The following is a 12,261-nucleotide window of genomic DNA, read 5'->3' on the forward strand; positions in this document are numbered from 1 at the left end:
TCAGATGGCAGAAACTCGATAATCACTCATTCAGAGTAAGCATTGCTAAGCTGCCGAAAACTGAAACACCTTTCTCGTGTGCTACAGACGTTCACTTAACGTCTCAACCAGATAAAGTGATAGTTGTGTCAAAAAGGGACTTTATAAGTTAACGCTTGACCTGGTAGAAATAGTAACCAAATTCTTTCAAATCACTGTATAATGCAGCCTTAAATACACAAAAGATCATAAACTTGGGCAATGAGGACTATCCTAGTGTGTTATAACTAAATAAAAGTAGAAAAAAAGGGTTGATATCTGTAAGGGTTCAACTGGGAATCGAAGCGGTCACAGAAAATTGGCTACTTAGTGGCTAAGCACCACAGCACTAGTATTTTGAATACTCTCTAAATGGATCCCTGCATTGCTGTTAAGTTTGCTTCGCAAATCAGTGGTTCAATACCACTTTATTACACACTAGCCTAGAGTCTCCTAATACAGTCATCGTTAAACCACACTTTGTGAGCAAGATAAAATAGACGGTAATATTCTAGAAACCCGCCTGATAGAATGTTCTCCTAATTTGAAGTTCCAAGCTTGTCGTTCAGTTCCAGGCGGTGTCTTCCAGAAGATTCGGTTCAGAGAGTAGTAAAAATATTTGGCGTAATCAACCATTTTCTCTGTAACGAAGTAAATAGTTCTATTTCTTAGAGTATTCTAATTTAGATTTTAATTAAAAACGAATGGTGTGTAGCAAAGATGGGAAAATGTTACCTACTTGCTTATTCGAAAATGACATTACTGTTAAGAAAAAAATATTCTGCTAAAACCTGCTTCCTGGTGTCACTAGACCATTAAGAAGTAGATCAATTAATGACCTGGTTGTCAACTGGATCTGTAAATTGGTAGAGCAACATTCTAGTCTTGAAGGGGTTTCTGTGTCGCATAGTTTTGGCGCTGATTGTGTATTCATATCTACTTTAGCAGAATAAGATTTACTTAGATTATTCAGGTCTTAGACCTAACAATTGTATTCTAACCACTTTTTATGATTCACATCGTTATGCAACTTGTAAAAAAAGTTGGATTTTGTTTTCACACCTATTTTCCTATATAGTCTGACTCCTCCGGTAGTGTGTTGAATTATCGAGTTTCCGATTAACTTGGTAGTTTATCCTTGGATTCATTTCCTACCGCTAAAGTATGCATGAATAATAGCTGCCGAATAAGCTAACCATGAACGTTTCAAGGATGACATTAATGTTCGTTTCGATACGATTAAGCAAACTGTTAAATGTGACAAAATGCAAAGTACATGGTTTGCAGTATATTGTAGTGCGGTTTAATGCTACCAATGCAGCAATAAATTTCAGAGAATTTCATTGTGAATAGGTGCGTAACTGGGTTTTGGTTGGTATCGGTCATCAGCCACCGACTGTTGTTTTAGGTGAGGATATGGTCAAAGAACAATCAACTGAAAATATTGTGTAAAACAACTGCTATTGCTGAAGCTTGAACCAGTCTCAATCAAATATAACTTGTTATATAAATAATATATAAATATATGCGTATATACATACATATATGTACATATCTACATATATATGTATATATACATGCATATATGGGTACAGGACAGCAAAAAAAAAAAAAACGTTGAACACATATGAGAAACAAAAACATAGAAACGAACTTTCTTTCGAACGACGAAAAAAGCAAACAGAGAGACGAGACATGCAACATAAAGAATATTCCCCTTCATCAGTTGTCGCTGTTTCATCTACTCCGCGTTTCGAAGTGAAACAGGGACAACTGAAGAAGGGGAATATTCTTTATGTTGTATGTCTCGTTTCTCTGTTTTTTCGTTGTTCAAAAAAGTTCGTTTTCTATGTTTTTTTTGTTTGTTTTCGTTTCTCATTGTATTCAACGTTTTTTTGATGTCCTGTACCCGTATATGCATGTATATATATATATATATATATATATACACAATTGCAGCGTGGAAGGTGTTTATAAGCCATTTAAGAAACACACAAAAGCCGTTCGATTCACTCCAACATTTAAGTTTAATTGTCAAAATATTTTCGTCGCTAAAATCCGCGACCTGTTCACTGACAAAGTCCGTGCTGCATCTCAGCACGGACTTTGTCAGTGAACAGGTCGCGGATTTTAGCGACGAAAATATTTTGACAAATTAAACTTAAATGTTGGAGTGAATCGAACGGCTTTTGTGTGTTTCTTAAATGGCTTATAAACACCTTCCACGCTGCAATGTTTTCGTTTCAGCCACGATCTCAGATCAAATTACTTGCTATGCGAGTACATCTCCGTTATATATATATATATATATATATATATATATATATATATATATAATATATATATATATATATATATATATATATATATATATACACATATATATGTAGGTATGTACATATATGTATGCATATATTTATATATTATTTATATTATTATATGATCGAACGCCACGCATCCTTTTCCAAATAACTTGTTATCTGCTATGCATGCTTTCGTCTACCAGTATATGGCTGAAGACATAGAATATGAACTCTTTGAAGTATTGTAATGTTGGAAAAACATGATGAAGATACACAGTAAATAGTTTAATACAGAAGAAGTTGAATAATTCGTATATTAGCGCAAATTAACAAAATAAAAGCTGAATATTTATCTGTATTTAAGGTTTGGTTCTTTTTTGATTTCGTTGAATTGGATTTCGAAGAAATTTGATCATTTGGTATTTATACTGAAAAATAAAAGATATGTTTTCTAAAAGAAAGGTTTGCAGCAATTTCTGTTTAGTTTGGTGCAAATAACAAGACAATGTCCTTGCAATGCAGCGAGATGAACAGGTGGTGAAATTTTATGCTGGATAAAGAACATATAGAAGTAGAAATTACCGTTTTCTCTAAGTTGAAATTATCTACTATTTTCTTTAAGCTGAAATTACATACTGTTTGCTCTCCGTTGAAACGAGAGGTTGAACATACAGTGATGTACTTATACTCTTCGTTTATTTAAATGTTTTTTTAAAAATCTATTGAAAACCGGGCTCTTTCAGATAGGTGAATATCTGAATATCTGAAATTAATGTCTGAACGGAAACGTGGAATGTGAAGAAGTCAGAAGGTAGAATTCTGCTGGGGAAACGGACTTTTCAGGGTTTAATAGTAGTTTGAAGTTGAGATACGATGAGAGTGGCTTAAAGAATTTTATATTGGTTTCTCTCTACTGAATTACCCTCTCTGCGTTGCTTGAGATCGAATACTGAAGTATGTTATTTGCAAAGCGAAATTAATACAAGTGTTTTAGTTGTGGCTATCATTTTTTTTTTGTATATTTATTTTTTATTGCCCACAAGGGGCTAAACATAGAGGGGACAAACAAGGACGAATAAAGGGATTAAGTCGATTACATCAACCCCAGTGCGCAACTGGTACTTATTTAATCGACCCCGATAGGATGAAAGGCAAAAGTGGCTACGTTTTTAAATCCATCTTCTGTTTAAGAAAGTATAGGGATATTTGGCTACTATTCCCAGCAAGCTAAACAACATATCCCTTGGAACAAAAAAGATTCACTTTAGTCATTGAGCGAAAATAATTTCACAGACATAACGGCCCTTTATAAAGCAAATGAAATATAGCAATGGGCTATGAAAATGGATAAAAGATCTTTACCAACGTTCCTCGGCAAAAAAAGAATCCAGCTATAGCAAATCGCAACATTATACTTGCCTATCATACATTCCATTGAAGGGTAGGGACAATCTTCTATTCTTAAAAATTATTCGGTTCACTAGACTTGTTATGGTTGCTTCCACAGAAGTTCAATGTCACAAAACGAGCTGAAGTGGCCGAACGACTTCCGCTCGAATTACTTCGAAATTTGAAACTAGACGGGAGAACTTGGCCATAAGGACCGTGATTTGCACAAAACTGGCAGAGGAAATTGTCATTCGCTTTTAGAAAGTAGGTTTACATAAAAACTTGCTTCATTTCCTTGCTTCTTATGTTAAGTAAGAAGCTGGCTTTGCAATCACCTGGTTTGGGTTTCAGATCCACATATACGACAGATTGGCCAAGCGTCTTTTACTATAAGCCTCAGGTCGACCAGTGTCTTTGTATCTGTGTTTGTCTCCCGCTACTGCTTGACAGCCGGTGTTGGTTTGCATACGTCCCTGTTATTCTCTCAGTCTCGATGAAAGAGACTGATAGAATAAGTGCCAAACTTAAAAGCATAAATAGTGGCGGCAACTTATTCTACTAAAACTTATCGGTGCTCCAGCATGGTCGTAGTCCAATGACTAAAACGATAAAACACAAAACGATAAGTAAAGTTAGCCGATTTTTTCTTAGTCTAATTATCAAAATTAATAGATCAGCTGCTAATTATCACTAAAGATAATTAGCAACTGTTATTCAAAGTACATCACATCACTGTAAAAGATAAAAGGCAACTTTAATGGAAGCGGAGAGAAATAATAAAACTGACATTTCAGCAAAACAGCATTTTTCGTGGCAGAATAGCAAATTTGCCAACATGACATTTTTGTGGCTTTGGTCGGTTTTAAAACAGCACCTCCCATAATTTCGGGGTTGATTTGATTGAAAAACATGCTACAAGTCAACACCTGTAAGAATGTGTTCCGAAAAAAAAATTGATGACACTACAAATCATTCTCTGAAGTAGTTAATGCGAGGTGGTATGCAGCTAGGCGGCGAGCTGGCAGAAACGTTAGCACGACGGGCGAAATGCGTAGCCGTATTTCGTCTGCCGTTATGTTCTGAGTTCAAATTCTGCCAAGGCCGACTTGGCCTTTCATCCTTTCGGGGTCGATAAACTAAGTACCAGTTACGCACTGGGGTCGATGTAATCGACTTAATACCTATGTCTGTCCTTGTTTGTCCTCTCTGTGTTTAGCCCCTTGTGGGTAGTAAAGAAATAGGTATGCAGCTAGCTACATCCGAGGCAGAAGTAGTTTTTGGATAGGTGTTGTCAAGTCTTTGAAAAATCAACCGGATGTATCTTCCTAAGGCCTCGGATATTTATGTGTGTATGTCGTGTGTTGTGTTGTTTGTGTGTGCGCGTGCGTATATGTGTGTACGTGCTCTGTGTGTGTGTGTGTGTATGTGTAGCATCGTCCCATATATGAGTTGCCATATTCCGTGGGAGCCTTACTTCAATTAGCGGCCAGTAGAGAAGGATAAGGAGCTACATCGGAAATGACACAAGTCTAATGTTCGCTTAACATTGCAGTTATATAACGCAAATCCATATTACATATAAGTACTAGTATAAAACCGTACAGAAGACGGTGTTTCTATTAGTATCAATGAGGCTACTTATTCAGAGGTGAAGAAAGGTGGGTCAGAAGCGCATAGGAACTGATTAGATAGATGGAGTAAACAAACAAGAGAGTAAGGGAGAAATAACGGATAAGTGAAGGTAGAAGAGAAAACATAGAAGGTTAGGTGAAGAAAGGTCGTTAGTAGTTGATGAAGGCTAGAAGGTAATTAGAAAAATAGAGAGAAAGAGATAGTAATTACAGAGAACATTCGATTAGTTTGTGAAGTTTGAACAAAAAAAAATTTCAAGGTAAGTAAAAATAAACGGATAAATAAATTTATATAATTAAACAAACGAAGATAGTCGATAGATTAAATATTAATCATGCGGCTTCTTGTAAAAAAAAGGGTAATTATAGTAATGCTATAATTATTATTAGAAATATCGATAATCTTAGCAAAAATGAAGAAGAAATTGATCAAACTTATAATTATTAGGTTTTTTTAGCTGTTGCGTAATAGAAAGTGATGATAACGTGTAAAGTGCGACGATGACAAACTGCCACAAGAACTGTAGCTACAGATGACGAAATGCAATAGTGACACACACACAGTGTATGTGCATGTATATATATGTATATGTATATATATATATATATATATATATATATGAGAAGGTGAATGAATTATCCTAGTATGGATAATTCGGTTAACCGATACCTGGGTAGCAAATTCACGTCAGAAAACATGGTTAAAGCTATATGCCGAGGGCAGGGATCCCGTGTTCTCGTGTGTAAATTTGTGTGTTTTTTTTTAACTATGAATAAATGAAAGAATGGAGTCGAACGACGATTTTAACAAAATTCCTTTACTCTCGACACATGTTTCGAAGGCTGCATATTCCTAATTCCGAAGGAATAAAGGGTGCATTGTGCCGCCATCTCATCAGGAAAGACAAGGAACTTATGTCAGCACCATGAAGAGCAAAAACTTTTAGATGACTGCCCACAGTGATGACTGTCATCTAAAAGTCATCTAAAAGTTTTTGCTCTTCATGGTGCCGACATAATTTCCTTGTCTTTCCTGATGAGATGGCGGCATAATGCACCCTTTATTCCTTCGGAATTAGGAATATGCAGCCTTCGAAACATGTGTCGAGAGTAAAGGAATTTTGTTAAAATCGTCGTTCGACTCCATTCTTTCATTTATATATATATATATATATATAATATATATATATATATAATATATATATATATATATATATATATATATATATATATATATATATATATATATGTATATATGTATGTGTGTGTGTGTAGATATATAGATAGATATAGATATATAGATACATAAATATAGCTATATATATAATGTAAACGTATATGCATATATATATATATATATATATATATGTATATATATATGTGTGTATATGTGTGTGTGTATACATGCATACATATATCTATATACATACATGTGGTGTAAATTCGTGCTAATGTGTATAAATACTACATCATATGTATATACATATATGCATGTATATGTGCATAAATATATGTTTATATATATATATATATATATATATATATATTATATATATATATATATATATATATATATATATATATATATATATTTATATAGACACACACATTCAGTCGAACGCTGACGACGCACAACATATCTATCTATATTCGTATGAAATCCATCAAAACACCAACACAAACTCACATTACAAAATGACAGGTACATTTCAGCGGCCAACCTTCTGTACGCATACAGATCTGTTTATATAAGAGACGTATACCAACACACAGTCGCACACAGTCGCACAAACTCACCAATGGACATATATATGAGACAAGCATAATAGCGTAATTATTGTTATGGTTTCACATCATCCATATAAGCATACGTATACGACAGAGACTCGTATATTAGATGTATGAACTACCCATGAAGCAACAACAACTTGTGGAGACTAATAGGTGGTACGTGTGTCTGTGTACGTGTTATAGTATCTGTCTACACGCGTGTTAATGCTAGCGGGTGGATACGCACACACGCACACACAGATACACACACACACACACACACACACACACACAGACATATATTAATAACAGAAAGGCACAACTTCACATTTACACAGCACGCAACGAACAATACACATACAGAACCTACTTCTCTAGATCACTCACACACATATATGTACACTCGCTTTAACGCGTGCGCAAAACAGGCCTGTCCTCATATCTGCTCTTCAGTCTTGGCGCACCCAATTTAGCTCTCCACCCAATCCGGTCAGTCAGTGGTCAGCATGTAGACCAACTAAACAAGTTTATGTTGCATCATCTCTTTGCGCAGCTCAGTGTAGGAACTTATTGTAAAACCTCTCTGACAATATGTTACGTTCGCGATTAGGCTTGTTGCTTGTAAAAATATGCAGATTTTAATTTGTTAGCATCAGTTCTTCAGCAATATTCATTCCCGTCAATTTAGATCGACTCCATGGCATTTCCGCATTCTGATTTGTATTTTCAGCTGGCTCTTGTTCCAACAGTATCTGCTCCTCGTTAGACATACTGTTGACTTCCACTAGGGAAGAATTCGTAAAGTCATGAATATATATTCTAGCCAAATATTTTTTCAAACTCCCTTCAAATTTGAGTCGTTCCATGTCATCCCATGATTCAGTTATCTTATCCACCGTATTTACTATGTTGAGCTTCTTCCAGAAGTCTCTAGCTGTAGCTTTATCCGCCTTGTCGATTACTTTCAAAAGTTGTTTAAAAGTTCTTAGATAATATACCTTAAAGTTAGCTATCACACCTTGATTCGTTGGATGGAGCAAAGAATTTGCATTCTTAGGAATATATTCCACTCTCACATTGCCAATCAGAAAGCTCATTTATGTTCACTAATAATTTGGTGCATTGTCTAAAGGTACCAATACTTTGTTGAAAATATTTTCAAGGCTCTTAGCCATCAATATTTTTTATTTGAACGCCAAATCAGAGGTTGCGTAACCCTTGAAAGTGATACACATACAGGGGACTTTAAGCTTATATCACCAGACGTTGAGATTATTTTTGTAAATATTTGAGCCATGTTTTCAGTCTAAGGATAAATTTCTCGCTCCCCAGACCACTTTAGGACACTCTGTAAACGGGCTATGAATTCTTTGCTCCTCTTGAATAAGTTTTAGTAACAAAATCATTAAGATTACATTCTGATTGTTGACTAATACATTTTACTAAGTACCATATGTACTAACGAATGCACTAGCCATCGCTAAAATGGGGTCTACTTTTCAAGAACCAAAGCCTTTTTTTTAATTTGTTAGTCTTGTTCATGTTTTCCTTTAGAATTAGTTTATCCAATGTTGCCATACCCTTTCGACTGCAAGGTGTGGTTTGAGAGAGATTCGTTAGGAAGTTCTAGGAGCCTCACGACCACATAAAGTGTTTGCTGTTGGTACTTTCTGTTGATTTTGTCAATCCTAGGTGTACACTGATTTAGTAGACTTGCCTTTATAAGTATTCTATCAAGACCTACCACATACCAGTTCAGGGGAATATATTATCTTATACGCTATTTTCCCCAAAAGAGTAGAGTGTGATTTGAAGGATGCTTGGTTGCTATTTCTAGCAATTCGTACGATACCCTCAGGAGACTTGTGGACGGCATTTTTATCTGCTCTTTAATGTAATTTCCTAGTAAAATGTATGTGAATGTGTGAGATGGAATGTTGCTATGGGCAACAGCAGTTCAGTAAAATAAGAGATTAATTCCGGATTTTGTGGTCTTAAAGCAGATAAGATTAATCTCTTTCTAGTTAGGAAACACTGTTTCTCACAAGTAATATGTATCAGAGGACCTGTTGTAGTTATGCTTTCTTTGCTTTTGAAGGTGGACAAAAACGTACGAATGTTGCAAGTTCCCATTTGTTTTAAACTGTGCATTCTCCACACATTTATGCAAACGTATGTATATGTACATATGTAATACATATATATATATATATATATATATATATATATATATATATATCTATATATATATATATATATATATATATATATATATATATATATATATGAAAAAACAAGTCAAAAATAGAAAATGCTAAGATAATTTTATAGTGAACATTTCAGTACCGGTTTCGGTCATTTTGAGACCTTTTCAACTGTAACGATTAAATAATTAAATTTAGAAAAATTAGAAGAAAAGTTTTTTTAAAAGAATATTTCTATAGTAGTGCTCAGATATAAGTGGCATTCTGCCTTTCTCTGACTCCCTTGTTTGCACTTGTGTGTTCGAGGTCGTTGTGAGTTCTTGGTAGGGTAGGAGAAGGCTGATGTGGAGAGGGGGTGGGGAAATCTGGGAATGCCTTGATGGTCGTATTTTGAATGGTCAGTGGCGGACAGCAGTCGCAGTTCAATTCAGGAATTGTTTATGGAATTTGCGCAGGCGTTATACTGAAAGGCATTAGTGACAAGGTTAAGGGGTAGAAGGTGGAGAAGTAGAAGAAGAAGATGACGATGTTGATGATGATGATGATGAAGAAGAAGAAGAAGGAGAAGAAGATGATGATGATGATGGTGGTGATGATGATGACGACGATGATGATGATAATGATGATGATGAAGAAGAAGAGGAAGAAGAAGAAAAAAACAGAGAAGGGAGAATATGAATGGGTGAAAGTATAGCTGTGATGGGGCTGATTAGTAATGGATTCTATGAAATGTAATATTTGTGTGTGTATATATTTCTTTTATTCTAAAGTTGAGGTATATTAATTGTTTGTCGTAGACCCGTTAAGAAGTGGCCTGTATTTTGTAATAAAGAGATTTTCTTTACTTATTCGTTGTCTCGAGGTTGTATCGTCCCTAAATTGGTAGAGGGGGAAAATCCTGAAGTTTGGTGTTTTTTTGTTGGCGCAAGTATCTATGTGTTGGCTAAAAGCTATTTTTCTGTTTTGGGGAATTTTTATCTGGGATCTGTGCAGGGCCATTCGTTTACGCAAACCATTTTTTGTTTGGCCTATGTACTGCTCTTGACACCCGGAGCAGGTTAGTGAGTATATTAGGTTCTCCGAAGCACATGTGAAGTTGCTTTTCACTGTAAACCGTTGTCCCTGTTTGAAGGAGAACTCTGATCCCTCAATTAGATAGTCGCATATCCCGCAATTGGGTCTTCCACATTTTTTTACTGTCGGCTTCTGTGTTGAAGAGTGAATTCGGGCTTGTGTTAGGAGACTTTTCATAGATCTAGGCTGTCTTTTGCTTTTTATGATCGCGTGTGTTTGGAGGATTGTGTTCATTCTGTAGTCTTTTTTTAGGAGGGGTATGTCGTGGAGGATGTTGCCGAAGGCTTCGTTATTGAGAGGGTTGTGTGTGGAGATGTATGGTAAGGCTTTTGGTTGTAAGTTTTTCTTTGATTTGGGATGTCTCAGTTCCTTGATGTTAAGTTGAAGGGCACGTTGAATGCACTTGTCAATAAGTGAAGGTGGATAGTTCCTGGTGATAAGGGTATCTTTTAGTTCTTGTAGTCGTGTGTCTCTGGTGTTTGCGTTAGAGAAATGCATATACTTACATAGAAACACACACATATATACATATGCGCATATATATATATGTAGAGATAAAACAGGGGACAACTGATGAAGGGAAAGTTCTTTATGTTGCCTGTCTCGTTTCTCTATTTGTTTCTTTGGTTGTGCGAAAATTTTTTTCGTTTTCCCTGTTTTTGTTTTTTATGTTCCCGTTTCTCATTTTGTTGACGTTTTTGTGACGTCCCGTACCCATGTAATCATATATATATATACCTATATATGTAGGCATGTACATATATGTATGTATATATGCATATATATATTATTTATATATTATATTGTTGTATTTCGGAATGGTCATTTTGCTAGTTTAGCCAATAAAAACACACGCACTATATATTTGGTGTTACTTTGCTTCAGTGTTATTCATTTATTACATTAATCTTAATCTTATTTCGGCCAGAGTTCTTTCGTTACACTCCTGTGACCGCATCAATGGGCCTTTGCTTTCTTCTTTCTTATTTGTGTGTCTCTCCTTACTAACCGCCAGCCATTTTGTATTATATTATATATATATATATTATATATATATATATATATATATATATATATATATATATATATATATATATATATAGGTTTACATACATACATACATATATTCTTTTATTCTTTTAATGGTTTCAGTCGACGGACTACAGCCATGCTGGAGCATTACCTTAATTCTTTTTTTTTTTACTTTTATCGTCACTTTATCATTGAAAGTTGGTCAATGATCGAGTTTGTAGTTGCTTATCTCCCCTGAATGTATCCTTGAATGGTTTGTTGGTCCGGTATCGTCGTTAGGAGTTCATCTAATTCTTTTTTGAAAGTTTCAGTAGAATCCCTTTTATATTTCTAATTTCTTTGGGTAAGCAGTTGAATACTTGAGGACCTCTGACTGGTAAAGTGTTTTTGCTCGTGAGTTTGAAGATGACATATCTGGAAGCTGACAGTATCTACCAGTTCGAGCATTAAAATTCGCTTTAATGCTGATGTTTGGAACATGCCCCTCCAGGATCTTCCATACGTATATAATAGTATATCTTTCTTTTCGGCGTTCAAGAGCGTAGAGACGCAAAGCTTTCAGGCGTTCCTAGTAATTAAGGCCATTAACCGAAATTATTTTACTGGTGAATGTTTTTTGTAACCCTTTAATTTCTAAAGTGAGACCGAGTGAATTTGGAGATCAAAGCTGTGAGCAGTAATCTAATCTGCTCTGAACTAAGGTTTTTCCATAGAGTTAACATAATTAACGGTTCTCTTGTCGTGAAGCTTCGTAGGATCCATGCTATGAAATGTCTGCATTTAGAGGTCAGTTTGGTGATGAGACTGATGGAAGATGAATAATTCGACATGATTATTCCT

This window comes from Octopus sinensis, linkage group LG9 (assembly GCF_006345805.1).
Source record: "Octopus sinensis linkage group LG9, ASM634580v1, whole genome shotgun sequence".
In the NCBI taxonomy this organism is placed as follows: domain Eukaryota; kingdom Metazoa; phylum Mollusca; class Cephalopoda; order Octopoda; family Octopodidae; genus Octopus; species Octopus sinensis.